General features: G+C 42.3%; 1 long non-coding RNA gene across 1 annotated transcript in view; it reads right to left on the bottom strand.

Annotated features, from left to right (window-relative positions):
- LOC147105958 (uncharacterized) overlaps window positions 1-12622 on the bottom strand; it is a 40607-nt gene that overhangs the window by 19885 nt on the left and 8100 nt on the right. Inside the window, exon 2 of the long non-coding RNA XR_015081309.1 lies at window positions 2411-3319. This is a non-coding gene — a long non-coding RNA (uncharacterized LOC147105958). The remainder of the gene's footprint in view (window positions 1-2410; window positions 3320-12622) is intronic.

Raw genomic sequence — 12622 nt, 5'->3', positions numbered from 1 at the left:
GGCTACCTTATATGCCCTTGTTTTTAGTCAAATACTATCCTTAATTTCTTTACTTAGCCACGGATGGCTGTCTTTTCTTTTACACCCTTTTCTTCTCAGTGGAATATATATTTTTTGGAAGTTGTAAAATAACTCCTTAAATGTACACCACTGATCATGTATCGTCTTACCCTTTAATCTATTTTCCCAATCCACTCTACTCAATTCCGTTCTCATACCTTCATAGTCTCCTTTATTCAAGCTTAGCACGCTTGTTTGAGATCCAACCTTCTCACCCTCTAATTGAATATGGAATTCAACCATGTTATGGTCACTCATTCCAAGGGGATCCTTTACTAGGACATTTTTAATTAATCCTGTCTCGTTACACAGGACCAAATCTAAGGTTGCTTGCCCCCTGGTCGGTTCAGTTACATACTGCTCAAGAAACCCATCCCTAATACACTCAATGAACTCGTTCTCAAGGCAGCCCTGCCCAATTTGATTTGTCCAATATGGTAGTTAAAATCCCCCATAATTACAGATGTTCCCTTATTACAAGCCTCAACTATTTCCTGATTGATACTCCATCCAACAGAGTTGCCACAGTTCAGAGGCCTATGGACTACGCCCACTAGTGTTTTTTTCCCCTTATTATTCCTTACCTCCACCCAAACTGTTTCATTGTCCTGATCTTTTGACCCAATATCCTTTCACTGTATTACAGTGATTCCTTCCTTTATAAACATAGCCACCCCACCTCCCCTTCCTTCCTGCCTGTCCTTCCTGATCGTTAAATAACCTGGTATGTTTAATTCCCAGGCATTGTCACCCTGCAGCCATGTCTCTGTAATGGCCACAAGATCATACCCATATGTAGTTATTTGTGCCATTAACTCATCTATTTTGTTACGAATGCTACGTGCATTCAGATAGAGAACTTTCAAAGATGTTTTGTGACACTTAGTTCCTGCTTTTGCCCTTTGTATTACTTTACCTTTTACTCCATACCTTCTGCCCCTTCCTGACATGCTCTGGTTTTTAATTTCCCCACTGCGACCTAAGTCGATGACCTTCTCTGTTGTCATTTGTATTATTTGCTCTCTAGGAACCTCCCCCCCACTAGTTAGTTTAAAGCCCTCTCTACAGCCCTAGTTATATGATCCGCCAGGACTCTAGTCCCAGCACTGGCCAAGTGAAGCCCGTCCCAACTGAACAGCTCCCTCCTGCCCCAGTACTGGTGCCAGTGTCCCAGGAAGCAAAACCCATTTCTCCCACACCAGTCTTTGAGCCACGCATTTAACTCTCTAATTTTATTTGTCCTAGCCAAATTCGCTCGTGGCTCAGGTAATAATCCAGAGATTATTACCCTTGTGGTTCTGCTTTTTAATTTGACCCCTAGCTGCTCAAACTCCCTCAGCAGAACCTCCTTCCTTGTCCTATCTATGTCGTTGGTACCAACATGGACCACAACAACTGGATCCTCTCCCTCCCACTCCAAGTTTCTCTCCAGTCCAGAGGAGATGTCCTTAACCCTGGCACTGGGCAGGCAACACAGCCTTCGGGACTCTCGCTCTCGGCTGCAGAGAACTCTATCTATCCTCTGGGAGAAGTGTCTCAGACCCCGCGGTCTGTGCGAGCACCTTCTCGTTCTCTCTTGGTTGGTACAGCTTTTTATTCTATTTTCATCCAATCACATTGTATTGCAATAATCACCTGATCACATTGTATTACAATAATCACCTGATCACATGGATTCTTTTCAGTATTAATAAAGGTTAGTTACATCTTACTATGCCTTTGGTTACAGGTCAAATTCCCATGACCCCTATATTCTGCTGTGTCTACAAATTTTAGCTAAAGCAGCACATTTCTTATCGCTTAACACACATTCTGTCTTGTCCCACAGCTGCATCTTATCTCTGTTTTGCAAAGTTTCTCTACACACTGTCCTTTGTGCAAAACTAGCGAAAGTAGCACAAAAGTCTTTTTCACATGAGAAAGTCTTTTTCATAAAAGAAAGTTGTTATTCTGAGAGGGTTCATTTTAACCCCTTCAGTCCCTCCTGTTGGTCCTGCACCAAATTTAGATTTTGGCTAGGGATACCAACTTCTCTTCTACTTTTACCATCCCCAGGATTACTCCTAACTGATGGCTTAAACTTAGTACCTAAGTTCGTCTTTCCCCTCTGTCTATCTTGTTGTGCTAGGCGTGGTAGTCTGTGCAAATGACTAAAGAACTTTACATGTATGTTACTATCGCTATCAGTTCATTATCCCGCATTAACTGTTCGGTTTCTGGCTTAATATTGATTATATCAACTGTAGCAACCGGCACTATTCGGGACACAGCTGCCCTACAGCATGCTTTCAGAACCGTCATTATAACACAAAATAATACTGCAACTATAGTGACAATTGTAAGTCCTTACCATTTCTATTTGTCTTTTGATGCTTGATATTCGACCTTGCTGGCATTTGTGCTATCTTTTTCCGCTTGCCTGTTGTCAGTCCCTGGTCTAAGAATTAAAACCCATCTTTGAATCTAATAGTTATTTCTTTATTGACTTCTCACAATCGGCTGTTGACTAATCTAGCCAGCTCTTATTGCTCTCTCAACTTGGGCGTTAGTTAGTAGGGAGTCTTGAAGATTTCTCCCTTCCTTACAGTCCATTCCTTTGAGGAGAAGGAGCAACCTCTGACCCCTTACTCAAATTCAATTCACTGTTCCGGTGTTCCAATTCTGCCCCACCTGGGACCCCTCTGTTTCTTCTATCTTTCCTGATGTTACCCCGCCTGGGGTCTCCTCTACATTGCTTCGGATCTTCTCTTTCGGTGTGCTCAATTAATATGTTAGTGCTTGTCAGTCATGGGCATGAGTACCCAATTGGCTTATGTATCAAAGTCTTACTACACACGTTACATATATCAAATACACTAGCATTACAAGTTGGATAACTACCACAGCATGTGAAATAATACAAACCTAAGGGTGTGCTGATGTATTAAGCCCAATACCCAATCAATGTGAGTTGTCCCCTATGCTGTCAATTTCAATATCTATTCTCGAGTTGTCTTGCTCCAAAACATAAAAATGCTTTAAGGAGGAGTTCAGTCGCATCATGAGCTCACTGAAACCCACAAACAACAGGGGAATGTCATATCCGAGTATCTGAATTGTGCCACATAATTGTGTAGCTCATACTTAAAAACGTGTTGGTTGATGAGACAGGTCCTGTTAGACCCGTAAAGCATGGTAATTGCAGTAGTAGTGACACAGGAGGCACCACTAAAATCACCTCATACTGGATTCATACTGGTTTTTCCCCACGCTCTGTTACCTACAAAACACAATTATTACAGTCACAGTTAAATTCAGTCTTACAATCATATCAAATACATTACAGTTCAACATCTAATCAACAAATCATGGATTTAAAAGATTCTCCAGATCTCTCTTTTGCTCGTATCCATCTTGTGGATAATTCTTACTAATCATGATTTCTCCTTAGCCCTCGATTGTACCAATCCAGATCCCATGCAACTCTCCACTTCAACTTTAATCCCTCTAACAGGTACCCATGTGTTTAACTCTATTCTGATTGTTTCATTAATTAGATAGTTTCTCAATGGAGTATGCTTTAAAAGTTGTCTCGCTCTCCTGAGCCACATTACCCCTTTCATGTCTTGCTGTTGTCAAGTAACTGAGCATGTCTGAGACCTGTTCTTCAGTGCAGATTCACCATACATTCCTGGATGGCAATTACCTCATATGTAACAAATCACATTTGCACACTCATGCCGGTATCTCAATATCATGCCACACATGCCATTCGATACAAGCCTTTCTCGGACTTTCAGGTATCTTATCAAAAGATTGTAGTCGTCTAATGGCTGAATACTTTTTCAAGGTCTTACTTGCTGCTATTTAAGCTTTGAGCTGAGCTCTTGGCCCTCTGCCTGTAACCTGGCCACTTCAGCCTGCTTGATTTCAAGCTGATTTTTAGCAGTAACTAGCCCTACATTAATCTCTTCCATTTCTTTCTCCTGAAGTGCTCTTTCCTGTAGTTGTGCTTTCACTAATGCAGTTTTCTCAGCTATTAGGCTCTCCAAAAGCATAATCTGTTGCTTAAAGTTATTCTCAAGATTCAACTTTTCTTTTTCCACGGTCTCTATTGTTGCCTGACTTTTCTCAATGTTTTCCGAAAACTGCTTTAACCTGTCAACTTTTTCAAGTAAAGCATCTTCCTTTTCAGCTAGAAGGGAGGCAAGAGAATTTTCATTCTGCTTTGACTTCATTAATTTATTCTCCAAGTCTGAAACCAGTTCTTCCTTGGTCTGGCAATCTACCTGGAGATTTAGTAAGCAGTCGTTCAAATTATTTTCTTCTTGTTTCAGGTCATCGAGTTCAGACTGATTTTATTTTCAGTTTTGTTTCTGCTCTTTTAAACTGCCTGAGAGCATTTTGCAAGTTCTCATTCAGTAGTGTAATTCTCCTGTTTTAATTTTACAATCTCAATCACTTTCCTTTAATTACCATTCATATCTTATTCATGAGTCCTGGAAAAACTTTACTGTCCAGTACAATATTTAAGATAGAAAACATAGATCAAACATTCTCACTTGATCCAAGTTATTAACACATTTTATTATCATTATTTTTAGAGGATCTTTTATTTTCCCAAAAGTAACCAAATATATAGTGCCTGAGTCCATTTTGTCATTTCAAAATTATCCCAAAATCCAAATAGCAGTACAGTTGAACTGACAGGTTTTGTCAATATTCAATTTCATCTCTATCAATTTATCTTCCATTTCCAATTTCAGAAACAAGTGATTCTTAGGCTAGATAGCTTAAACAGTGTTTTTAACATTAGAGACAGAAGTGCTGCAATTAGTTTACAAGGTAACTTCCATATAACAAAAGAAAGAAGGGAATCCATTGTGACTCTGCTTAGAGCCCAAGGGGTTAATTTATCAAATCTTAATTTTCCCTCTGTCACTGTGGTGAAATAATAACTTAAAATTAAGAAACGTAAATTTAATAATGTCCAATATCTTTAGATTTCATACTAAAGTTGTTGCTTGGTGAACTTAAACAGCTGTCAGTGGAAAGGGTTAACTCCTTTGCAGGATTTTTAAGAAGGTGGAGCAAAACATTATCAAATGCACGCAACTGCGTCAATTCACGTAAATCAAAAAAAAGAACTTTCCTGATCGAAAGACAGTTGTGTTTTCACACTTTAACTAAACACGAACACGGAGGTAATATGGACAGTGAAGAAGGACGGGATTGAGCAAAGTTCACAAGCTAAGTAAGTCTTTGTAAGGAACTCTGTAACTATCGGATGTTCTTGCGGAGCGGAGTTATCTTATTCAATGCGGTCTACACAAATTTACACCAACCAAAATTTCACTGTGGCCACAATGAAAGTCTGGTTTTAATAGGTTAATTAATCTCATAACTCCAATTTAATCCAGATCTTGTAAACATTCAAATTAATTTTCTTCCAAGCACATTGGCAACTGTAACTTAAGGCAGAAGCTTATCTTTTGTAAAACTATGGACAGAGAAACAAAACAAAATAGCACATTCTTGCAGAAAACAGTAAATTACATCATATTTTCTTATCAAATCAAACTGCTTTAGAAGATTTCACCACAGCAACCGTGACTCCAAGGTTAAATCTTAGACTGAAACTTAATCTTTTATTAAACAAACTTTTTGTTGCTCTTCTCAGTTTTTACACACCAGCTAAACTTAAATTAGTTCAAAGTTTTTTTCAATTCTTGGAGCACAATCTTATTCGCACATGCTTCCAAAATCCAAGACAAAACAAACGTTTTTAAACGTGTTATGTTCATTAATAATTAGTCGTTTTTATTAAGAACAGCTAGCTTTTGCGAGACACTTTATTGAGCACATGTGGACTAGGTACAGTATCTGTAGAGGCATCCATCTTGACTGCTGCCTTGTGGGTAGCCTAGTGCATTGTGGGTAGCCCACTCTTATATACATACAGCACCACCTAGTGTACCATTCCAGAATGACAGGTTACTGATCATTACATCCCCCTTTCGTTGAGGTTAAACAAAATCAGTATCAATCAATATCAATCAATAACAACATAAACATCTTCAACAGTCAATACATTTTCAATGTAGTTTTCTTTGTACTCAAAGATTAAGTCTATCAGGCTTTTTTACTTCACGTGTGGATCTTCTCAGCACAGGTAAGTCTGATGTGTTTTCATGAGAGCCTGTATGTGTATTTGTGTTAGATTGTTCTGGTGGTGAGTGACAAGATTCAGTTGCGGCCAAAGATGTGCGGGTTAGGTTGATTGGCTATGATAAATTGACCCTTAGTGTTAGGGGGATTAAGTACGTGGGGTTACGGGGATAGGGTGGGATATGTGTTGATGTAGGGGTTACGGGGATCGGGTGGGATATGTGTCGGTGCAGGCTCGATGGGCCGAAATGGCCTCTATCTGCACTGTGGGGTTTCTGTGATTCTGTGATTGTCATCGATTTGCTCTTCGATAGTCTCTTGTGTTTTTAGGAGGGAATGGCGGTTCCTCCTGAGAATCTGTCCTTCCTCAGTTCTAACAGTGTATGACCTTGGTCCTACTTCCTCAAGAACTGTAGCTTTCCTGTTCCATGCACCGGATCCTCAATCCTGACAACATCATCCCTTGTCAATGGTTTCAGAGTTTTGGATGACTTGTCATAGTATCACAGAATCACAGAAACCCCACAGTGCAGATAGAGGCCATTTCGGCCCATCGAGCCGACACATATCCCACCCGATCCCCGTAACCCATACACCAACACATATCCCACTCTATCCCCGTAACCCCACGTATTTAATCCCCCTAACACTAAGGGTCAATTTATCATAGCCAATCAACCTAACCCGCACATCTTTGGACTGTGGGAGGAAACCGGAGTGCCCGGTGGAAACCCACGCAAACACGGGGAGAATGTGCAAACTCCACACAGACAGTCACCCGAGGCCAGATTCGAACCCGGGTCTCTGGCGCTGCGAGGCAACAGTGCTAACCACTATGCCACCGTGCCACAGTATGATTTCTGTTTCAGCTTTAACAGTTGAAGTCTCTGTCTCAGTTCCTTACACTGCTTTTCTTTTGCACAGCAGGGTAGCGTGGTACGCAACTTGCAACCCATTAGGAGTTCAGCAGGTGAAGAACCAGAGTCTAAAGGTGAGGCTCGGTAGGTCAGCAGGGTGAGATACGGATCAGACTTGCTTTCTGTCACTTTCTTCAGTAGCTGCTTGAGAACTTGAACACCTTTCTCTGCCTTACCATTCGACTGAGCATACAAAGGACTGGATGTGATGTGTTGAAAGTCATAATGTGCTGCAAACTGTTGCCACTCTTTACAGTTGAAGCACGGACCATTGTTCCTAATGGCAATCCTGGGAATTCCATGTCTGGTGAAGATGGATTTCACATGCATTATGAAACTGCTTGCTGTGGTGCTTGAGAGCAGCACCATCTCAGGATAGTTAGAATAGTAGTCAATCACTATTAGATAGTCTTTACCATTTAAATGAAAAAGGTCCATACCAACCTTTTGCCATGGTGCTGTTGGTATGTCAGCTACTATCATTGGTTCCTTTGCTTGTTTGTTTTGGTGTTTCTGACATGTCTCACATTTGCCTATCATGTTCTCAATGTCCTTATTTATGCCAGGCCAATAAACAGTGTCTCTTGCTCTCCTTTTGCATTTTTCAATTCCGAGGTGTCCCTCATGAATCCTTTTGAGCATGTCTTGATGTAGAGCCTGTGGAATGACTATTCTGTTCTGTTTTAGTAGTAGTCCACTTGCGACACTCAATTCTGACCTTATGTGAAAATATTTTGGACAGGAACCTTTTGGCCAACCATGATGAATGTTCTCTATTACTGTTTGTAATACTGTATCTTTTACTGTTTCTTCTGCTATTTGCTTTGATTTTGTGTCTGACATGGGCAGCGCAGCAGTGACCATACTCACATGAACATCCACGTCTTCTTCAGTAGAGCTCACATGACTCATTGTGGGTGCTCGGGATAGTGCATCTGCTAACACTATGCATTTGCCTGGTGTGTAGATCAGTTCAAAGTCATATCTTTGCAGCTTCATCATGAGTCGTTGAATCCTTGGAGACATCTCATTCAGATTTTTTTTTTTGATGGCAACCAATGAGCTGTGGTCTGTCTCAACTGTGAAGGTGGGAAGTCCATATATGTAGCCATGAAACTTTTCTAGTCCAACTACCAAGCCTAGACATTCCTTTTCAATCTGGGCGTATTGACACTCAGTATCAGTCATAGACCTGGAGGCATAGGCAACAGGCTTCCAATCTTCACCCTCTGCTTGTAGCAAGACCACACCTAGGCCATCTTTTGATGCATCCATTGACACTTTGATTCTTTTTGTTGGGTCAAAGAAGGTGAGTACAGATGTGGTTGTCAGCACTGTTTTGAGCTTTATCCACTCTTGTTCATGTATTTCTGTCCATGCAAACTCATTTGTTTTACGTAGCAGATCTCGCAGACAGGCTGTCTTGGCTGACAAGTTAGGAATGAACTTTCCAATGAAGTTTATCATCCCCATGATGCGTAGCACTCCTTTTTTGTCAGTGGGTCGGGGCATTTTGAGTATGGCGTTTACTTTTTCCATATCTGGCTCTATTCCTTTACCAGATAGATTATCTCCTAAGAAAGTGACTTTCTGGACGCCAAACTGACACTTGGCTTTGTTGAGCTTCAGTCCATTCCGGCGTATGCTCTGTAGCACTTTAGTCAGTCTCTCATTGTGTTCTTTCAGTGTGGAGCCCCAGATGATGATGTCATCAACATAGACCCGAACTCCTTCCAGACCTTCAATTATGTGTTCCATCGCTCTATGAAAGATTTCAGATGCAGATATTATCCCGAAAGGCATTCTGAGGAAACAATACCTGCCAAATGGTGTGTTGAAGGTACAGTATTTGGTGCTCTCTTCATCCAGTTTTAGTTGCCAAAATCCTTGTGAGGCATCGAGCTTTGTAAAGTATCTGGCACCTGACATTTCACTGGTGATTTCTTCTCGCTTGGGAATCTGGTAGTGTTCACGTTTTATGTTTGCATTTAAGTCCTTTGGATCCATGCATATTCTTAGATCATTGTTCTTTTTCTTTACACATACCATGGAGTTAACCCAGTCTGTTGGCTCTTCGACTTTCCTGATGACTCCTAGTGTGGTCATTCTGTCCAGTTCATTCTTGAGCCGGTCACGCGGGGTGCTGGAACTCTTCGTGGAGCATGTACCACTGGCTGAGCATCCTCCTTTAGTTGGATCTTGTAAGTGAATGGTAGAACTCCAAATCCTTTGAACACATCCTGGAAATTATTCACTACAGAATCCACCGAGTCATCTGGTCTGCTTATGGCACAGTTTATACGGTAGACTCTCTTGACCAGTTCTAAGTCCTCACAAGCTTTGTCACCCAGTAGTGAATCAAGTCCTTCAGACACAACAGAAAACATGAGATGATGCACTTTGTCTTTGACTGTCACTTTAAGTCTGCATACACCTAAGCTATCTATTTTCTGTCCATTATAGTCCTTCAGTAGTACTGACTTTTTCTGTATTTTGGGCTTTTCTTTCATATTGTTAATGTCACTCATACTGATTAAGTTTGCTTTTGCCCCAGTGTCTAGTTTCAATGTAACTAATGCTCCATTTACCTGCAGTGGGATCATCCATTTGTCCTCTGTTACTGCATTAACTTTATGTTCAGCATTGTTAATTCCTGAGGGCTGCACATTTTCTGTATCCTTTTTGATATTGTCACATGACACCATTCCTACAAAACATGTCTCACTTAAATCAGTGTCCTCAATCACATTAACTCGGTGCCCTTTCTTTGTTTTTACTTTTGAAAAGCATTGTTTAGCAAAGTGATTCTTTCCATTACACTTTGTGCACATTTTTCCAAATGCTGGGCATTGTCTTAACTGGTGTTTGTAATCACAGCATTTACAATTAAACATTTCATCCTCCGATTGCTTTTCATTTCTGTTCTGCCCATGTTTCTTCCCCTTGTAGGACACAGCACCGACAGCAGCATTATCACTCATTACAATCGCATCATTATTGATTTCATTGAAAGTCTTCGCGTGCTTTCGAGCTAGCTCACTGGCTTGGCATATTTTCACAGCAATTTGCAATGTTAGTTCGGTTTCTCTCAACAGACGTTCCCTGACTTTTTTTATCATGAATACCAAACACAATCTGGTCACGAATCATGGATGCTTTCAGCTCAGAGAAATTACATGTCTGTGCTTTCAGTTTCAGATCAGTCATAAAGCTATCAAAAGTCTCATTTTGCTGCTGTGTCCGAGAACAGAAGATGTACCTCTCATAGGTTTCATTCTTTTTGGGAGAACAATGTGTATCAAACTTCTTTAGCACATCGTCTAATTTTTCTCTGTTCTCCTCTGGATTAAATACAAATGTATTAAATACCTCTATCGCCTGTCGGCCTGCAACCATGAGCAGCAACGCTATTTTCCTTGCGTCTGGCTTCATACCGTACCCGATGGCAGCAATGCAGAGTTCGAATTGTTGTTTAAAAGTCTGCCAATAGTAGTCGATATTTCCTGTGAGTTTCAAACGCTCTGGTGCCTTCAAATTCTCCATGTCATGTTGCACAATATTCAGCAGATCATACCAATCCTGGTACCATGTTATGTTCATTAATAACTAGTCGTTTTTATTAAGAACAGCTAGCTTTTGCTAGACACTTTATTGAGCACATGTGGATTAGGTACAGCATCTGTAGAGGCATCCATCTTGACTGCTGCCTTGTGGGTAGCCTAGTGCATCGTGGGTAGCCCACTATCATATACATACATCACCACCTAGTGTACCATTCCAGAATGACAGGTTACTGATCATTACACATAGCAATCGTGACTCCAAGGTTAAATCTTAGACTGAAACCTAATCTTTTACGAAACAAACTTTTTGTTGCTCTTCTCAGTTTTTACACACCAGCTAAACTTAAATTAGTTCAAAGGTTTTTTTCAATTCTTGGGGCACAATCTTATTCACACATGCTTCCAAAATCCAAGACAAGGCAAAAGTTTTTTAATGCTTTTAACACAGAGAAGTGGGTGGAGCTAAACCACACATAACAGAATCTTTCTTTTAAAGAACATCTAATCAGACAAAAGAAATATTGTAACTTCTTAAACATTCATAGTCAGGAAAACTTTCACACAAACTGAAATTCCAGCATTTTTTTAAGGTTCCTTTCACTCAGCAAATCATGGCCTAGAAATTCAGTATAGCCACGTTTAGGGCGGTAAAGTCGGGCGGGCGCTAAAGTTTGTGCCCGCCGGAAAGTGGAGGCCACTTCGCCGATATTCAGTAGCTTTGGTCAAGGAGTTTGGGCGAACGCTAAAATTGGCGTTGCACCCCTATCTTTAGGCGCTAAGCCGGCGGTGCAGACTCATACCGCCGAGGCCGGGCGCAGCGCAGGTGCGGTCATGTTTTGATTGACAGCAGACACCCTGATGCCGGCCAGCTCTTAAAGGGGGAAGGGTCGAGTTGGTCTGCTGCCACGCCCTGGATACTGCAGCCCTCCAGCTAGGCCTAAACACTGCTGCTGGAGAGAAATAGCACCAGCAACGATGCAGAGGGCCCGTGAGCGAGCGCAGCGCTTCTCTGCCCATGCTTTGAGGGTGCTGCTTAGGGGTTTGGAGAAGAACAGAGATATCTTGTGCCCGGACAGTGGCAAGAAGGCTCCCAAGAGGCTGTACAGGAGAGCCTGGAGGGAAATCGCCCAGAGGGTCACAGCCAACAGCGATGTCCCCAGGACTGGTGACCAATGCCGCAAGAAGTTTAACGACCCCACTCGGATGGTCAGGGTGAGTACCCTTTCCAGTGTCCTCCTCATCCTTGCATGTGCACCTCACATTATGGGCAAAGGGACCTCAAAGGCCTAATGGCCAGCCCTCCTCCAGCAGCTATGGCACTGGCATGATCATCAATAGCACTTTCTGCACTTGACACACTGGCCAAGCTATTCGACCATGGGAGGCAGTGCACACAACAACAGGGCACCACACTGGCCAAGCTATTAGACCATGGGAGGCAGTGCACACAACAACAGGGCACCACACTGGCCAAGCTATTCCACCATGGGAGGCAGTGCACACAACAACAGGGCACCACACTGTACTTAGAGGCCGTCCTTTCTCTTGCAGGCCAAGCTGGCGCAGAATCTGAAGAGCCGGACTGTCACCGGGGGAGGCCGTGTCCAGTTCCAGGAGCTCAGTGAGCTGGAGGAGCACGTGGCTCGACTCATGCGTGCCCGGGTGATTGGCCCCATTGCTATTGGAGATGCCGACCCTGTGCTGGGCCCCAATGGTAAGGACATGACCGTTTGGACTTCTCTCATTCCCCTTGCGCTTCAGATCTACATCCTTTGCCACTGTCCCACCAATGCGCATAGTGCCACCACTCATGCCTCCCTCGCTGATGCCCTGTCCTCACTCTAAAGCTACTCTTGTGCCTTCCTGCTTTCAGCTGGTGAGGAGGAGGTCCCTGAAGCTGTGAGTGTCAGTCCCTCGGAAGAGGAGGACGACGAG

This window comes from Somniosus microcephalus, chromosome 16 (assembly GCF_052327205.1).
Source record: "Somniosus microcephalus isolate GS21.2 chromosome 16, FLI_Smic_1.0, whole genome shotgun sequence".
In the NCBI taxonomy this organism is placed as follows: domain Eukaryota; kingdom Metazoa; phylum Chordata; class Chondrichthyes; order Squaliformes; family Somniosidae; genus Somniosus; species Somniosus microcephalus.
Note: the sequence above shows the minus strand (reverse complement) of the source record. Positions and strands in the feature narration are given on the sequence as shown.